The sequence below is a fragment of the Dendrobates tinctorius genome, unplaced genomic scaffold, assembly GCF_039654945.1.
Source record: "Dendrobates tinctorius isolate UK_male_01 unplaced genomic scaffold, ASM3965494v1 ptg000035l, whole genome shotgun sequence".
NCBI classification, from domain to species: domain Eukaryota; kingdom Metazoa; phylum Chordata; class Amphibia; order Anura; family Dendrobatidae; genus Dendrobates; species Dendrobates tinctorius.
This window is the reverse complement of record NW_027361703.1, coordinates 1,510,884-1,524,690: the sequence shown is the minus strand read 5'-3', so window position 1 is coordinate 1,524,690 and position 13,807 is coordinate 1,510,884.

Here is a 13,807-nt window from a genome sequence, read left to right as displayed (position 1 = left end):
GGGGAGAAGTCTCATTGAATGGAATGCTGCTCTGGGGTCCGTCACTTACTTCTAAGGAACCCGGACTGAAGACACCTTAGGATAGGACCTTTTGTGTGATGTGCTCTAGCCCAGTAAGTACTTGGCATAGGTAAGTCTCTTTATCTTTGAAGCAGGATTTCTTTTACACCTTGACCACTTCGCTCCTCTTTTTCAGGGAGACAAGGATCCATCTCCAAAAAGTATAGATAAGATGTCAGCCCGGAAATGTGCCAACTGTGTTAAAAAACTTTCATCATCCCATAAGAAACGGCTATGTCAGAGTTGCATGGATAGAATTGTGAAGGAGGAACAGCCTTCCTTAATAGAAGAACTAAAATGGACAGTCCGCCAGTAGATTCAGTGATCCCTTGCCTCATTTCCCAAACATACTCAGTAAGCTCATCAGGGTACAAGAAGAGGAAAATTAGTTTGGAAGTGGAGTCAGATTCAGACTCACAAGAAGGCCAGAGATCTATTGCTGGGGAGTGGTGGGAAGAAGGTGAGTTAGAATCCCTGCCTCTTCTTCAGAAAGTTACAGGATTCCTGGCTGACGCCTCTGCAAAGTCAGTAAGAATAGCTGCAAGGTCATTGGTCTTATCAAATTCAATAAGATGAGTCCTGTGGCTAATGTTGGGGAGCGGAGATAAAGCTTCCAAGATCAAACTCTGTTCTATTCCTTTCCGAAGGGAATATATATGGTTCAGCATTAGATGAGTTGCTGGAAAAAACATCAGATAAAATGAAAGCGTTAACTGCAACCAAAAATTGTCAAAAAGGGATATTTTCATCCTTCACAGAGCCAGACCACTTAGTACAGGGAGGAAATGGAAAACAGGACGTTGGAGCTTCTCCAAGGGAGGTAGAAGCAGAAACATCTTGCTCTCTCAGAACCAACATCAGAGACAATGATGCCAGGAAAGTAGGGATTCGGATTTCCACTGTCACGTAGTGACAAGGCACTGTGGACATCTTCCCGATCCCTCAGGCTAGGGGCACCCTAGGCTAACCCTGTCCCCTGGATTACCCCATGTGATGGTGAGATATGGAATGTGGGTATCATTTTGTTTGTATGCAGTTTAATGGGTCCGCTTCCTGCAGCTCCCGTCTCATCAGCGTCTTCTGACTCTCTGCAGCGCTCATCACAGAGGTCACACTGTAGTGAAGTCATTGTGCCCTCTGTCCTGAGATGTCAAAGAGAGTAAGAAGATGGTGAAGACACTGGAGCTACTGGAAATGGGGAGAGGGCTCCCCCGACTCACAGGCCCCATAGTGTGGGGGATAAATGGGTCCCTAGATTCATCCAGGGCCCCGTTACTTGCCCAGGTGCACCAGGTGGTGACTCCGGTCCTGGTCTGAGATATCCTAGTTCAACATTGATAAGAAGGACATACCTGAACTGTGGGTGCAGAGAAGATCTACCAAGATTATTAAGGTAATGTGTGGACTGCAATGCCAACATAGGTTATCAAACTTGAATTTATTCAATTTGGAAAAACGAAGGCTTAGGGGTGATCTTATTACAATATACAAATGTATGATAGGACCGTACAGAGAGGTTTCTAATGAACTTTTTAAATCAAGTGCTGTGATGATGACAAGGGTGCATTCTCTGCGTTTAGAGGAAAGAAGATTTACTCATAATCACAGATGTTGATTATTTACTGTAAGAGCAGTAAGACTATGGAACTCTCTGCTACATAGTGTTGTAATGATTGATTCACTACAAAAATACAAGGAGCGTCGGAATGCATTTATTTAAAAAATATACCGTATATACAGAGCGTAACCCAAAAGAACAGCAAAAGAACATAGCGCACACAGAGGGTGAGACCCAGGGCTATGGACTTGTTAACACAGTCATACATGAAAGATGGAAGAAAAAGAAAGAAACGCAAAAAGACCTTTGGTATACATGGAAACCCCAAGACCCTAAATGTATCAAAATGGGAAGAGTGCTGGGAAGGGGAACATGTAAACAAACCGCAGGAGAAGCAATAGAGAAAACAGCAGCAAGGTAGTCCTTAACTGGGGAGTAGGGACTCTAAACATCCATCTAAATTGGAATATAGTCAGCAAAGACTTCATGTTCCGGGAAAGTATAACTAGTCCCTCCCAAGATGTGATGCGACAAACCAAAGGAGGAAAAGAAAACAACTGCACAAAATCAAAGCAGCAAACCAAAGCTAAACAAGAGAATTATCAGCAGTTGGATAGAGACAACACAGACTGCGGTCCAACAGAGAGTGCAACCAACCACACAGCCAGAGGTCATCGGATCGAGCCACAGATTCGAGCCATGACAATGTATTTCAAATGTTTAAATGGAACCCCCCCACTCAGGTCTGTTATCTGTTAACAAAAAAATAGGTGGTTTCCATGATACTGGACAGGCAAAGGCTCTGCAAAAGTGACATGGCTTCCCCCAAAAGCAAACTAGCAAAATCTGTGCTCCCACATCCAAATGGCCATTTTCTTCTGAGCCCATTCTGTGAATGAACTGCAGTTAGCGTTCACATATTTGGTCTTACTGTAGCAAGGAGTGCCCATTTAATTTATGGGGTGGATGTCTCCAAAAGCACAAGCCGGGCACCAAGTATTGGGCACTACAATGGCATATTTGTCATTTTCTTTCTGCAACTTCCTTCTACTGAGTGATTGTTTCTTGAAAACACCCTTAGAGTCAAAATTGTCACTATCACTTTAGATGAATTCCCAGGTACATAATTTTCAAATTCTGACAAGAAGGACATTTGCTGCAATTCCTTGATCATAGAGCCAGATCATAGAGGAGATGGAGTTTCCAAGCAAGGCCAAAGATGGAGAGCTGGTGGGCAAAGGCAGAAATCTGTGTAAACACAGGACGACAGGCATGGAGCACGATAGTTGCTACCAACATTTCCAAGCCTTGTGTACACAACTCTAAGCCTGTTACAGCAGAATGACTTTCTCATAAACATCTGCCTTTGGTTTTTAATGGCTTTTTGTAATGCAAAAGAGTAACAAATACCAGCAACAGTCAGTAGCAGAAGGTCTAAATTGTCCTTTAATGTTTTATAATATTGTCAGGTTCTTCTTTTCCATTAATGCGAACTCTTTAAGATGTACTTTAATCTGAGAACTGTGAGTGAAATGGTTTGTTCTACAGTTAGAATAATGTAGAATTTGATAGAACTCTGTCTTTCTACGCTACAAAAATGCTGCAGATTTTAATTAGCTAGATTTGTTACCTCTTGAGTGGTGTGACTCATTTACACTGCCATAAAAACTGAAATGTGCGTGGTGAAGATCAGGTGTTTGCGGCATCTACCATGTAATGTTAGCTTGTCATGCAAGTGACTGGAATTCTAACTTCAAGGGCAGCCCCTTTAGCATATTTGCCTGACACTATACAGCAGGTACCGACATGCAGAAATGAAACAAAACAGACTGCTAGTGAGAGTTATTTATAACCATCAGAAAATATAACATTCACATATAATTACATTTTCAGAAAATTCCAGTTGCCTTGGTTTTTAGCATAAATATATAAATATAGTAATATAGTTAATCTTGACTAAGTGCCAAAGATTTTTTCATTCATGTTCTGAACAAAGAGCCATTATGTTTGTGATTGATTCTGGACCTATTTAGTTGCACCTTTTTAACGACAATTGACATATGCTTAATTTTAGTTTTAGCGCTTAAAGTCCATAGATGAGAAATCAGGGCCAACATCAGCAACTCAGAAGGTTCAAATGATGTGGGGGCCCATTGGAGCCCACTGCTCCTCTCTGCCACGCAAGTTACGTATCATCTGTTGTCTCACTTAAACAGGGCAGTAATTGAAACTAAGGCCACATTCACACGTTCAGTATTTGGTCAGTATTTTCCATCAGTATCTGTAAGCCAAAACCAGGAGTGGGACAGTTAGAGGAAAAGTATAATAGAAACACGTCACCACTTCTGTACTTATCACATACTCCTGGTTTTGTCTTGAAAATACTGATGTAAAACACTGACCAAATACTGAACGTGTGAACATGGCCTTACAGTGAGCCACAGTCTGCACGGTTCTCTACCAGAGGATTTTCCTTAGTCAGATCAGCACAGTGTGTGTGCAATGTGACATTTGAAATAAATGAGCCAATTGACAGAGAACGCTCATACATCTTTCTCTCAATCCAAGTGAGCGGCATACAGTACCTTATCTGTGTGCATAGTGCATAAGTAATCTCGATTCCAGGAATACAGTAGAGCTGTCATTAACTTGTCTGCTCTGTAATAATAATGAAATTTAGTGTCCTTATCATGTAGCTCTTTATACATTAAGGCTGACAATTGAGGTAATGCTTACAGGAAATATCAGCCAATTCAGATTGCTTTAGAGCCCCATTGTAAAAAGAATATCATGTTTATTTTTTTTTAAGTGGCTGAGTAAGATAAAAATATATTTTAAAAATATATAAAAATTAAAACTGTTATTTATATATGTAATTTTTTTGGTCAATATTTCCTTTAGGCCTCGATGTATGAGGGGATAACTAAAAGCCATCCAAACTATCCAACAGATTATGTAAAAGGAGAGAAAGATGATGTACCAAGCATATTGAACTTGAAGGTTCAATCCAGTAGATCAGGTCTCAGGTAGCGGCTTACTCCCCTACTGTCATTGAAAATGCATGAAATGAGTGAAATGAGGAGGTAAGAAGAGACAATTGTCAGTCAAACAAGTGTTTGGCCAACAACTATCTATGGAGTGTGGGAAGCTCATAACTATGACTATTTTTATCTTAGAATATTTAGGCTGTGTGCCCACGTTGCGTTTTTTAAGTGTTTCCGACGCGTTTTTTCCCGCGGCTGAAACGCTTAAAAAGTGCTAACAAAACGCATTCCCATGCAATCCTACGGGATTCCGCAATTGCTGTGCCAATGCTGCGGATTTTTCTTTGTGACCAACTTTTTCTATTGATGAATGTTAAAAATAATAAAAAAACATAAAAAAATAGGGATATACTTACCCTCTGTCGGCCCCCGGAGTCCTCCTGCCCCACAGCGGTGCTGCCAGCAACTTTCGTTCCCAGGGATGCATGGCGCAAACGACCTCTGATGACGTAGCGGTCATGTGACCGCTACTTCATCAGAGGTCATTGTCGCAAGGCATCCTTGGGAATGGAACTTGCTGGCAGCGCCGCTGAGGACCGGGAGGACTCCGGGGGCCGACAGAGGGTAAATATATCTCTATTTTTTTATGTTTTTTTTATTATTTTTAACATTCATCAATAGAAAAAGTTGGTCACACTTGTCACTATGCTTGACAAATGTGACCAACCTGTCAATCACTTTTCCAAGCGATGTTTCAAATCGCTTGGAAAAGCACTAGCATTCTGCAAGCCAAAAATGCTTGCCAAACACTTGTGTTTTGTGGGAAAATGCATGCGAATTCCGCATGTTTTTTATTCACGGCAGGGAGTTGCGAAAATTCTGCTGACAATTCCGCAGCATTTCTGCAACGTGGGCACATAACCTAAAAGTCCAAAGAAATATAAAACTAGAGACAGATGTTTTAAATTTAAAATGTTACAATATGTTTCATAACTTTTTAGATTGAAGTTTGACATAAGTCCATGAAGTTCAATCTATTGCCTAACATGTTGATCCTGAAGAAGGTAAGAAAACATGAGGCAGATGCTAATTGTTCCATATTCAAATTAGTTCCCTGGATCAACAGAATGTAGTACCCATAATCGGTAGTATTACCATATTTTTGGATTATAAGATACACTTTTTTCCCCAAAACATATAGGAGGAAAATAGGTGTGCGTCTTATAATTCGAATATACCTTACCGGCCATTGTGGATCAGGGTCCCAGGGTCGCTGCTGGAGGAGGAGAGGCAAGAGTGGCATGTTGTTGCAGGCCGCAGGCTGGCATGAGGGGGTGTTTGGAGGTGTGACATGTTCGGTGGTGTGGGGGCTCCGCCGACATTTTGTGAAAGCCCGGAACCCCCGCACTTCCATGGTTAACATTGCAGTGGACTCTGGGGAAATGGCTGATGAGATCTTAGTGCCAAAGCTCCGGGCTTTCACAAAATGTTGGCGGAGCCCCCGCACCACCGAACACCGGCAGTGTCGCACATCCGAACATCCCTTTCTCCCAGTCTGGGGTCCACAGCATCGCCCCACTCCTGCCTCCGCCAGCAGCCACCCTGGACCCCGCTTCACCGCCCCCGGTAAGCAATAAGACACATGGATTGTCAGAAGCACCACCATTTTATTAAAGTTTTTTTCCTATTTTTCTCTTCAAAATTTGGTGTGCGTCTTATAATCCAGTGCGTCTTATAAACCGCAAAATATGGTACTCAACCACTACAAAAATATAAAAGCATTCCATAAATCTGAAATTAAGTTTACTTTAAAAAAGTGAAGAAAAAAAATGGATGCCCATGTTCTAAATTTACGAATCAAATAATCATTATCACATGGCAGCCAAAATAAAATTACAGATGAAAGCTCTACTAATAGAACTGTCATAAATACCAGGATTAATTTACTCCAGTTTGGATTACAGGGTTTGCTCATGACCAGACATCCCTTATTAAATGGTCCATGGTGCTGCTTTCCCCACCGGCGTGCTGGGATTAACATTCATCAGGGGTTTACCATGAGCCATGTAGCCAGTCAGCAACCAAACCACAATAAATGGTAATTTTTTTGACAAATTGAATAGACTTATTGTGTAATATTACACTGATCTGTAGTAACTTGAAAATTATGATCAATATCAGGTTGATGAGAGGAGACAACTTATCCACATCCCCGATTAGCTATTTGCAGGACCAGCAGAGGGAGGATATAAACTGTGTATAGAGAGGAGCAGATAGCTGAATGGTGGGGGTGCCCCCACTAATTTGATATTGATGAATATCCCATGCATATATCATTGATGTCAAAGTGGTAGAAAGCCCCTTTAAAAGAGCCAAATTTTTCTTAAGGCCAGCCGTGTTCCTACGTAGTATAAATGAGTCATTTTTTTATGCTGTGGTTTTTTTTTGTGCAAAAAATCTGCTGCGTTTAACTGTCCAAGCAAAGTGGATGTAATTTTATGAAAACCGTTGAACTGTGCAGTTATTTTTTTTGTGCATATATTCTCAACAGGCTTCTGTGGGGAGTCTAAACAAAAACATTAAAAAACGCTGCTTCAAATTTGCACCAAAATGCATCAAATAAAATGGAAAACTTAGAGAAAAAGCAATCAGACACATGCAGAAAATATGTGGCTAATAATCTACGCTAACATGTGAGCATGGTCTAAATTGTTTCTCTGCCTCTGAACTTTGATGGAATAACAAAGCAGTAGTTCCTAGAAAACCTTTTGGCAAGAGACCTCCTACAAGGTTAAATAAATTGGCATACAATGGTTCCCCTGAATCCATGGTCATGGCGATAGAATCTGGGGGAGATGTGAGTGCAGTGCCAACACTCTTCTTCTGCTCCATCCAACTATGAAAGCTATTGTCAGGGGGCAGAGATGGAAGCAGGGAGTGACACTAGTGCCACCCCTGATGACAATTCATTTGAGGGCGGTGCTAGAAACTGTAGGGCAGCGCTAGTGTCACTCAATACTACTATCAATGCCCCCTGATTATGATTCATTTGAGAGCAGTGTGTATTTAATAGGGATTGAAAAACTGGTAAGGCCTCTTTCACACTTCAGTTATTTGCATCAGTTAAAATCTGCCAAGTCCGGCACCCAGACAGAATTTGGGGTTAATTCAGTGTCTGGAGGATCCGCCGGCCAAAAAAACGTTGCAAGTTCCGTTTGGAAATCTTTGAGGATGTTGACGGACACTAACATTGTGGCGGATCCTCACAAAAATGGATGCAACGGACAGCAATCAGTCAGGATCCGCCAATAATGAAAGTCAATGGGGAAAAAAACAGATCTGCAAAGAAAAATGGCGGATCCGTTTTTTTTCAAAATTGGCGGATCTTGACTGATTGTCAAAAACGGAAGTGTGAAAGAGGCCTAAGGAAGTGGGTGATGCGCAAACCTAATATTTCCTAGAGACACATTTGGTCAAAATTTACCCCTAAGGCTATGTGCTCACATTGCAGAAATGCTGCGGAATTGTCCACAGCATTTCCGCAACTCCCCGCCACAGGTAAAGCGCATGCGGAATTTGCATGCGCTTTCCCACAAAATACGAGCGTTATGCAAGCGTTTTTAGCTTGAGGAATTCAAGTGCTTTTCCAAGTGATTTGAAGCATAGTGCTTGACAAGTGTGACCAACTTTTTACTACTGTATTGATGCTGCCTACGCAGCATCAATATTAAAAGATAGAATGTTAAAAATAATAAAAAATATGGATATACTCACCTTCTGTCTGCCCCCAATGACCTTTGTGACATCACGTGACCGCAACGTCACAAAGGTCATTTTGTCACAAAGCACGCCTGGGAAGCACCGCTGAGGACCGTGAGGACTCCGGGGGTTGACAGAGGGTAAGTATATCCCTATTTTTTTATCTTAATTCACTTTTTAACAGGACTATGGTACCCAGGGCATGGAGGAGAGTCTCCTCTCCTCCAGATCCTGAGTACCATCCGCACATGAAACGCTCACTTTACGCATTGTGGGCATAGTCACATGCGTAAAGTGAGCTTTTCAATGCAATCCTATGGCGGCGGAATCGCCACAATTCCACAAAATTAATGGACATGCTGCTGATTTTTCCGCAATGCGATTCCCCAGCGGAAATATCTGCAGCATTGGCACAGCAAATGCATAATCCCATAGGATTGTATGGGATGCGTTTTAGCTAGCATTTTTTAAGTGTTTCTGCGGCGGCCTTGCCTACCTTGGCTCAAGGTAGGTTTATATGAGTGTATAAAAAACCATTCAGAATTTCATGCAGAAAACTGGGATAATTTTTTTCTTACTTGTCAATCATGTGTAGTTCGTTTTTAAAGCAGAAGCTATTAATCATTTATGAGATCATTTAAAGTTTCCTATGTTACAGAATTGCAATGTATCCATAAAAATGGGATGCTGTGCTGTGTCTCTGTATGGCATTCGTTTTTTGTTTTTTTTTACACACCAATAGATTTGAATGAGTGAATCCCATCTGATTTACAGAGGAAACTAGTACATGCTGCGATTTTTTTTAGATATACAGCTTCATTAAGTTAAAAAAAAAAAAACAGCCATCTGCACTGCATCATTAAATATCATTGGCCCGATTGCAGTGCGTTTTTTTCACGGACTGCACTCGGCCCAAAATGATGGTCATGTGAACGATCCCTAAATAAGGATCTTCTTTGATGGCTGTTTACATGGAAAACATTTGGAGCGATCATGGGAATCTAAAATAATCTAAAATAAGGATCATGTGTTTTGTCGTAAATTGTAACACTGTTTATAGCTGTTAAACCAAATGTATTTTGCAAGTATAAGTTTACCGAGTGAAGAATTTGATTGTCTTTTCTAAGTTACAAGTATGTAAATATCCACTGTTTCCTATCCCAAAATAAATATGTTTGTTTAGAAAGCCTTAGCATAGACACATTTGTGCTCTAAGCACATCCACAAAACAAAATGCACAACAGCATGTCTTTGGCAGGAGTTTCACAACTGGCTTCTCATGAAAATGCTAATAAGGTCTCAGCCTTGAACTGTGTTTGCTCTTTTTGGGAAATCCTTAACACCAGCATTCAATTATTCCTTGCACAGTAAATCAGTTCCTGTTATCAAGACGTACATTTTTTCATAATTATAAAACATTTAAATCAAACGCTGACTTCTTTTATTGAAACCGATTTTATAAAAGACAAAAGAAAATGTATTTTTGAGATTATTAAATTTAGACATGCATACAACACTGTTTAATGTTTTAAGATATTACTTTAACACCTTCACTACTGTCATGCTGCTGCTATACAGGTAGATGCAAGCTCCACTAGATGGCAATAGAGAGGAGGGAGGACTGCACACAGCAAGAGCAGACATGCTGCCCAGCAGAGAGGCTACCAGCAGGTGGCAGCAGAATAGTCAAACAAGCCAGGTCGATATTAGTCTGTAGCGCAGTACCAAAGGAATAAACAAACACAGAGTCAGAAACAAGCCAAATGGGTCAGTACCGGTCACAAGAAGATATGTTAAAGACAAGTGACAAATAGCAGGTCAGGGTTCCAGTCAAATACCAGAGAGTCCAAAACATGAAAGGGGAACACAGAGTCGGGACGAGAAGAGGGGAGCAAACAGACACGGGTAAAGTCAGCAACAGCAGAAAGACAAATCAGGGTATACACGAAGTCAGCTACTCATGCCGTAGGCAAAAACTATAACTGACACCGCCAGCAGGATGCAGTGGAGAGAAATAGCCAGCCTGAAACCAGAACGAGGCAGAGCAAAGTTAACCCTTGACATGATCAGACCGGGAAAGAGAGACAGGATACAAAACCTGGCCTGGATCATGACAACTCCAAGCTTGTTTTCCCCTTCCTGACCAGGCCAAATTTTACAGTGTCTCTTTATGTAGTAATAACTCTGGAATGCTTCAACATATCCCAGTGATTCTGAAAATGTTTTTTGTGACACTGCACTTTATGTTAGTGGTAGATTTAGGTAGATTTTTTTTGCGTTTATTTGTAAAAATATCAGACTTTCTTGCGAAAATTTTGCAATTTTCAAACTCTTAAATGTTATACCCTTAAACCAGACAGTTATATCACAGAAAATATTTAATAAATAACAATTACCACATGTCTACTTCACATCAGCACAATTTTTGAAACATATTTTTTTGTTAGGATGTTAGAAGGGTTAAAAGTTTATCTCATTTTTCCAACTAAAGTTACCAAACCATTTTTTTAGAGACCACCTCACATTTGAAGTGACTTTGAGGGGCCTTTATGATAGAAAATACCCAAAAGTGACATTATTTTAAAAACTGCACCCCTCAAAGTGCTCAAAACCACATTCAAGAAGTTTATTAAAGCAATGTGGAAGAAAAAAATAAAAATTTTACATTTTACGCCAAAAAATGTTGCTTTAGCGCCCACATTTTTCAAATTTACAAGGCTAACATAAAAAAATGGACAGTACAATTTATTGTGCAATTTCTCCTGCCTACACAGATACCACATATCAAATGGCAGGGCTCAGAATGGAGGAAGCGTCAATTGAATTCTTGAATGCAATTTTGTCTGAATAGATTACAGATGCCATGTCACATTTGAAGAGCTGCTGTCATGCCAAATCAGCAGAAACCACCACAAGTGACCTCATTATGGAAACTAAGCCTCTGAAAAAATTCAATTATGGCGGGTGTAATGAGTATTTTTTAACTCTCAGACAATTCACAGAATTGTATAACATTGGGCTGAGTCAATGGAAAATTGCCATTTTTTTCCACTAAAATGTTGCTTTAGCTATACGATTTTAATTTTCAAAAGGGATAATAGGAGAAAGTGAACAGTACAATTTGTTTTGCAATTTCATCTGAATAACGCCAATGTGATTGAAAACTACTTTGAGGCACAATGCAAAGCTAAGAAGCAAAGAAGAGCAATATTGGAGTTCAAATGCTTATGAAATGATTTGAAGGTATCATGTCACATTGGCAGAGCCTTTGAAGTGCTAGAACAGTGAAACCCTCCATAAGTGACCCCGTTTACAAACTACACCCCCATGAATTCATCTAGGGGTGCAGTGCATGTTGACACTACATGTGCCTCACAGAATTGTATACCATTGGGCGGTGGTGAAAGAATAAATTACATTTTTACCACTAAAATGATGTTTTAGTCTCAATTTTTAATCTTTATAATGGCTAATAGGAAAAAATGGACCTCATAGTTTGTTTGCATTTTTTCCTGAGTGCCTTAATACTCATGTAATCAAGAAATATTTTTCAGGCAAAGTGTAAAGCTCAGAAGTTAAGTAGTACCATATTATACTGCAGATTTTGGTGATATTGTTTGCAGGTGACATTTTCCACTGAAAAAGCCCCTGAGGTGCTAAAAACAGAATCCCCCATAAGTGATCCCATTTTACAAAGTACATCTCTCAATGAATTCATCTAGGGGTGCAGTGATCATATTGACTCCACAGGTGTGTCACAGAATTTTATACCATTGGGCAATGAAGAAAAAGTAACTACATTTTTACAACAAAAATGTTGTTTTAGCCCCAGATTATTTTACATTTTCACACTGGGAAAAGGATAAAAATGGCACTATAATTTGTCTCACAATTTCTGCTGATCGTGGCAATACCCCATAATGTGGCTATACAGTATTGCGTAAACACACAGCAAGACTCAGGAGGGATGAACCTCTATTTGGAGCACAGATTTTCCTAGAATAGTTTGTGGATTCCATATGCAGAGCCTCTAATTGTTGGAAGAGCAGAATCACCCCTCAAGTGACCCCATTTTGTAAATCACAAGCAGCCACTTAGATTTGTGGTCTATGCAGCCACCATCTCTGGCAGACCCGCTAGTCATCATGACGACATTGGGTTACCATAATGACCATTGGGCCCTTGCAATGAGGTTGTGAGGGCGCCAATTGGATGGGAGAGGGAGCCCCCTCTCTCCTAGCCTCCTATATGTTGTGGTTGAGTTTAATCATGGCTTTTAGTGGGATAAACAGCCAGATGCAGTGTGGGCATTGCTCTTTGTTGTGACTGCTGGGGCTTGGCTATCACACAAGCCAAGCTCCCGGCTCTTGTGCCTCCCTTGATTGCCATGATGTACCCATAAGTCATTGGTAGGGAACCCCTAGCCGACCATGATGTTTAGGTATGTTAAATTTTGTGAAGGGGTTAAGGCTATGTTCACAGGCAGAGTTTTTGCTGCATTCTTGTCTGTATTAAAAACCTATTCTGATTACTGACAGAGGTGTCCACATTCACCCAGGAATTCAGACATCAGCCTTAGAGAGGTATTCACACAGTGTAGGTACGTACCCATCAGATTTCAGGCTGCCTTGACGTTGGCTGGTGGGCAGATAATATTTGGCCAAATTTTATGCTAAGAGTCTCATATATTTTAGCAAAGCCGGCAATTCAGTGCGCTATACAGTAAACTCACACTGACAGGTTTAATAAAGAAACGAAAGAATAGATATATACACATAGAATATATATATATATATATATATACAGTGGGGAAAAAAAGTATTTAGTCAGTCAGCAATAGTGCAAGTTCCACCACTTAAAAAGATGAGAGGCGTCTGTAATTTACATCATAGGTAGACCTCAACTATGGGAGACAAACTGAGAAAAAAAAATCCAGAAAATCACATTGTCTGTTTTTTTTTCATTTTATTTGCATATTATGGTGGAAAATAAGTATTTGGTCAGAAACAAGCAATCAAGATTTCTGGCTCTCACAGACCTGTAACTTCTTCTTTAAGAGTCTCCTCTTTCCTCCACTCATTACCTGTAGTAATGGCACCTGTTTAAACTTGTTATCAGTATAAAAAGACACCTGTGCACACCCTCAAACAGTCTGACTCCAAACTCCACTATGGTGAAGACCAAAGAGCTGTCAAAGGACACCAGAAACAAAATTGTAGCCCTGCACCAGGCTGGGAAGACTGAATCTGCAATAGCCAACCAGCTTGGAGTGAAGAAATCAACTGTGGGAGCAATAATTAGAAAATGGAAGACATACAAGACCACTGATAATCTCCCTCTATCTGGTGCTCCACGCAAAATCCCACCCCGTGGGGACAGAATGATCACAAGAACGGTGAGCAAAAATCCCAGAACCACGCGGGGGGACCTAGTGAATGAACTGCAG